Source organism: Gavialis gangeticus, unplaced genomic scaffold (assembly GCF_001723915.1).
Source record: "Gavialis gangeticus isolate Ggan-Ray unplaced genomic scaffold, GavGan_comp1, whole genome shotgun sequence".
In the NCBI taxonomy this organism is placed as follows: Eukaryota; Metazoa; Chordata; order Crocodylia; family Gavialidae; genus Gavialis; species Gavialis gangeticus.
The window spans coordinates 6,581,067-6,587,052 of record NW_017729009.1 but is presented as its reverse complement, the minus strand read 5'-3'; the positions used below and the strand labels follow the sequence as shown (position 1 = coordinate 6,587,052).

At 40.3% G+C, this 5,986-nt stretch overlaps 1 protein-coding gene across 4 annotated transcripts in view; it reads right to left on the bottom strand.

Annotated features, from left to right (window-relative positions):
• The window catches only part of NCOA3 (nuclear receptor coactivator 3), a 172,766-nt gene that overhangs the window by 63,571 nt on the left and 103,209 nt on the right, over nt 1-5,986 (bottom strand). For 3 of the 4 annotated variants that reach the window (XM_019509880.1, XM_019509882.1, XM_019509878.1), the window contains exon 3: nt 1,311-1,356. The exons of the other annotated variant lie outside the window; for it this stretch is intronic. The gene's annotated coding sequence lies outside the window, so the exon portion shown is untranslated. The remainder of the gene's footprint in view (nt 1-1,310; nt 1,357-5,986) is intronic. 4 annotated transcript variants of the gene reach the window in all.

The window sequence follows — 5,986 nt, the reverse complement described above, 5'->3', positions numbered from 1 at the left end:
GGGGGGGGGGGGGGGGGGGGGGGAAAACAGGCAGTGGAGGGAGGGAGAAGCTGCCCAAAACAACTGCCGCTCCTCACTGCTGATTGGCTGAGGGCAGCCTGTCATGTGGCCCCACACCTCAAATCAGTGGCAAAGGGCAGGGCTGCATGACAAACAGCCCTTGCAACCAACCAGAAGGGCAGGGCCAACTGGCCAATCAAAAGGCATGGCAGCACCCTGCCATGATCAGCGCATAAATATGGTGGCCAGCCCCACAATCTCACCATGAAATCAGCTGGCCACCTCCTCAACTTAGGCAGACCTCTACTCATAGGAACTGGGCAGGATGGGGAAAGAGCCACCTGCAGGAAGAAATGTTTTTAGTTATAGAAGTGATCTGAGACTGAGAACTACTTCTCAAAAATATGACTGTGTGAATAATGTCAGATGCTATTTTGAGAGCTAAAAGCATAGAAAATGGCTTCGTCATTAAATTTTCTATTCAAGTCATTATTGTAGCTATTGTTTTACAGGCATGCCATGTGACTGGAAATGGAGAAACCAAAAAATATATTAAGTGATCAGCAGTACAAAAATGGAACTATGAAAAGTTAAAATGACTTGCAAGTGATTCTAGAACACTTCACATGAAAATGAGTTCTTGATGACTTGTGTCCATAAGTGTTGTTCACATAACACTCCCACTCACAACCACACAAGTTAAAAGCTCTGATTAAGCGTTTGTTCACATGGGGAAGTTAATGCCAATTAAGTCAAGGTGTGAATTTAAAGTACGTAGTTACTCCCGATTAACTACCCCTTTAGAAGCTTTCATTATGTAATGATGGCATTGACATAACATACCTTAATAGCCATACACTTTTCATTGGTTTTGTGCACCTGCGTACATTACACTGGTGCCTGAAGGTGAGAAACAATGGAGCCAACAAGCAAGTATTCCAGGGTAGGCACCCACAAGGAGTTGGTGAAAAAGAGCTTTTAGGGAATATTCCCATGAAGATAAGCCATTAAAAGTAATCTCTATCCCAATTAACAAATGTTCAGTTATGGTATACTTTTATCGTACCTCGCAGTACATCTACAATGTTAGTGATACAGAACATTCAGGACGAAATGCAAAGATTTAAATATAACTGTGCATATTTATATATAAAAAAACATTAACAATTTCGCTTCATACATGAAGAGTAGCATAAATTTACTAAAGAATATTTGACTGTCCATTATTGGGCCTCTCCCAACCTGACACCACAATAACCAACAAATAGGTGATTGATACGTTGGCCATACAAGGAAAAAAACCCACTCACCTAGCCCAAAAGTATAAGTTGCCGCCTTTGATGCTGTTCTGTAAGTCTACACAGGATAAAAATATTTTACTTTAAAAAAAAAAAAGTGAGAACAACAACATATTATAAACAGGAAGTACATCGTGTTCCCACTATATCACAGAAAATAATTAATTATACATCAGTCTGGGCCACTGATCCTTTCAGAGGTGCCACACAATGTTAGCACTGTTAAGTGTGTAAACATGATTCATGAATTCAACAGGAGTCAACAGCGTTTAAAACATTTTTACCTGTCGTGATCTTTGCAAGTGCTTGGCAACAGAGAAAACTGCTTTATTTTTCTGTTGTCAAAAAACGAATGAAGACAAAGCTACCATTTTCTAAAGATAAAGTCTAACAAGGCTGATAACCACTGTTCTAGACTTTAGGAGTAGGGGTGGGCAAAATACAGCCTGCCAGCTGATTGGTTCTGGCCCACAGGCAGTCACCCACCAAATGAATGGATCTGACCTGTGGGCAGATGGCAGCTCTGGCAGCCACGTGGTGCCAAGCAGCCAGGGCTGGTTCCAGCGTGCCAGGCACCCAACTCTCTCTCTGGCCCAGGGCTACCACAAGCGCAGAAGCATGAACCCATCCATAGCTGTATCATGCGCCCTCCCAAGTCTGAACCCAGCAGCTTCTGGGTCAGGGCTCCGGGTGTGCTACAGCTGCAGGTGGGTTCAGGCTTCTGCGACGGTCACAGCCTGCAGCTGTAGCATGGCCTGCACTCCCCACCCCTTTCCCCAAGCCTAGAGCCCTGACCAAGGAGCTGCCAGCACATTTGGACAGCAGCCAGGTCCAGACTTAGGGGAGGAGATGGGGAAGCACACTGGACTCTGGGAGAAGGGGTGCTAACGCTGCAGGTGGGTTCAGGCTTCTGCACTGGTTGCAGCCCCAGGACAGGGAGAGAGAGGTGTAGCCCTCAGCATGTCAAAAAGTCATCAAGTGGCCTGCCAGACCAAATAATCGCCTACCCCTGCTTTAAAGCATTATTAGCCACATCAATTCTGAAGTTATGCAGCAGTGACCAATTTGGTTGTAACACCAGCGTATAGCTTTCACTTCTGTCCAAATACTTTACGCACTACAAACGTGAACCATCTAAAAACAGAAGTGGAAATGGTTTCTGAAAAAGTCTAGTAATGCTGAATAACACTTCAGTTCCTAAAAACTTGTACAGGAAAATCTTTCAAGTGCCTGACCAGACACTTCCGAAGACAACCATATTAGAACCGTCAACTGGAGAGAGAACTTGAGGGGTATTTAAAAGAGTAGCTAGTGTATTTTAAAGTTCTGCTCTGAAGATGAGAATTATATTAAACGCAAGGTGAAACAAATTTAAATTCTACTTGATAGAACAAAATCTAGCAGCAACCTGAATTCAATATAGCAAAAGCATGTTACAATACAAGTCAGACGAACTCTACATGTATAAACAGTGTTTTTAACTGGTAAGTTATTAAATTATTTCATCATCTTACTCTTTTGACTAAAAACACACTTTCAAACAGCTCTGCTCATCTTATATTAATAAAAACCTATACAGCTACTTTCTGCAAGGTGACAATACAACTTCATTATTTTTATCCAAGAACTAGATGTTTCCTTTTCTAAATGCAGAGATAACAGCAAGGCTTATTTCTTTTTGCAACACATGAAAAAGTTGTAAGGTTAGTTGACCTTGATGATCACTCACTGTAAAAGTATTCTTTAATACAAGTGCCACAAAACATTAAGCCAGTTTAGTTAGGGCAGGATACAGAACATGGCTTCAACTCCACTGCAGTTCTCAAAAAATTAGTAACTAAATCTTTGCAATCAGTTTCCCTACTACCTCTCACCACTAGTACCACTTTCATTATGTGAGCTTTCTATTTCCTGTCTAAAATGTATTAGAGCTTCACAAAGCAAAACTGTTTATGCAGTCTGGCATTTATTTCCATAGGAAGGATTTTTGTGCGTCTAATGATCTCACTACACTTAACAGTGGATCACTCACTTTTGATTGTAAGCTATGCAGTGAACAGACACCTTAAAATAACCAGTCCCATTTCCTTCCCTATTTATCATCCAAGGAGCTCAATATTAAAAATAAGAACATTATTTGGTCAGTTTTTAATCAAATAATAAAAAATAATTTTAAAAACACAAGTTAGGGAACTTCCTTTAGAGCTAGAGACAGAATTGTGCAGAGGACAATCTTGCTGATATTCTCAGAGCCTCAAAACATTGAAAATTATTTATTTGAATTTTGTTATTGTTCTGGAAGCAAATACAAGTGATTGTATCCCCAGAAAAGGTATGATGTAACCAAATTCAATGTATGAGGCAATGGAGAGGGCAATTTCTAAAAGGGGAAAGAGCCACAAGTCAAAGAGGCTTGTTGGTCAAGGATCTGGAACATGAATGGTGGCAGCAGCTGAAGGAAAAACCTCAGCTAAACAAGTCTTAGGAAAGAGATAAAAATTGAGTGGTTATCATGTTCGGACAGTGCTAAGAGAATCAGTAATATTTTAGTCAGCTACTGTATCGCTTATGGCTCAGATACAAGGTACATGAAATGCAGCTAAATCTGAGTTGTATTAAAAAGTTTTGAAAAAATTCACATCAAAATGCTCTGGCTTATGTCAAACCCAAAAATAGTTACCCATTTCTGTAATTATAGGGATAAGTAAAAATGGGAACAAATATTTAGTACTTCAAAGATAACTAATAGCCATTTAAAAAAAAAAAAATCAAATACAAATGAATAATCTGTAAACCAATGTGAATGAGAACAGCCCATTTTCAAAAGTATGGGGGAAAAAAATAAGACAGCAAAGCTTTAACTACAGCTTCAAGGATATAACAAAATATGCAAATACATAACAGCAAAGTCCCACAAACCTTAATAAAGAGGTCTGGTGCACTATAGCAAACTGTTTCGTATCAGTAGGCTCAATACATCATTCGAGATGAATGCATCTGTCCTTGCTTTACCAGGGAAAGAGAGCAATACGTGTTGCCAGTTGCACCTAAACACGTTATCCTGATTTTCTTGCACTTCATTTAGTAGAGTAATTTCAACATGACACTATTTTCAAATTAAACAAATTGTGTTTTCAGCCCCCCAAATCGTTTTCCAAATAAATTATATAATTGACAGGGGGAAAATAAGTGTGCGACTGAAATGGGGCTGTCAGCATTTTAAATAAAGTGCACAAAGGTGTTAAAGCCCTATATTCCAGCAAGGTACTACTCCTTGTTGTAAGATGTTAAACACTCCTAACATTTTTTTTTAATTATTAGTATGCATTCCATCTCAGGGACACTACAGTTTTGTTTTATATATATATATATATATTTTTTTTTTTTTAAATAGGCCTGGTCAGGTTTCATTTACCAAATCCCCTAGAGTGTTTTAGTAAGCACTATATTATTGTGATTTTTAAATGAGGCTGCTGTTTTTCAGATATGACAATTTACTTGGTCTCGCTCACTTTGCATACATTTAAATGACCGGACAGTGTTAGTTACAGACTGGAATGCAGTAGAATTTTCTGAATATTTCTCACTTAACTTAGTGTGTCAAAGGGGCCTACTTGTTTTGCCTGGTGTATAGGGACACACCTGAACCAAAGTAACAAGTTGTTGGCATCAACGACTTGTTAGTCTGTTAAAATTCAGGGCGTCTTTACATGTGCTGGGGGAGGGAGAAAGGCACTTTAATTACAGTAGGTCTGAGAACCACTCTAAGGTGTCCACAAGCTCTCTCATATTCAGCACCCTAAACTTCAAAACAGCGGCAGGGGCACTTTAACTAAAGCTCGTTTGATGAGTTTTATTTAAAGGGCCCCTGCTGCCATTCTGAAGCACTGGGACACCAAATACATGAGACATGGAGGCTGCTGGAGCATGCTAATTAGCATGCTCTAATAGACTCAACTGAGTCTGCTCTGATGCGCTGCATTTACAGTGCAGCAGAGCAGCATCCCCACAGGTCTACAGCACCTTTGGTTCTTGTATCTCCCTATACACCAGGTAAAACCACCAATGTAAGCCCCTTCACAAATGGAAACTGGGTGAAAAAAAAAAAAAAATATCAAACTTAACTCAGTCTTAGAAAAGTAGGGCTGGAAGGGATCTCAGGAAGCCATCTGGTCCAACCCTGCATTCAAGGCAGAGTCATACCCACCCAAACTATCCCATACAACTGCTGGTCTAACCTATTCCTAAAACTACACACTTAACCCTGTCACACAGATACATGGCACATTTCCCCAAAACATCAAAAGCATCCTAACATGCCACTGGTAAAGTAGGGGAATACTTTCCCACTGCTGCAAGCATTAGTAAAATGTACTTGAGAGATCCTAAGAGGGCCATGCCCCTGACTACAGAGGAAGGCAAAACACTCAGTCCATACCAATTTAACAATGGGGTAAAATTCCTTCCTTATCCCAAATGTGGTGATCAGTCTCACTTTGAGTGGAGGGTAAGACCTTCTAACCAGAGACAGTGGCATACCCCAGTCAAGATCCCCAGCCTTGGCTGCAGCCAATACCGGAGTTACTTTTGAGGAAGGCAAAAGAAATCCTGACACCTGAGCTGTTATTTTGCCCATGCCTGCTCTATAGCCTAGACCTGTAGTAACAGGCATGAAAAAAAAAAAAAAA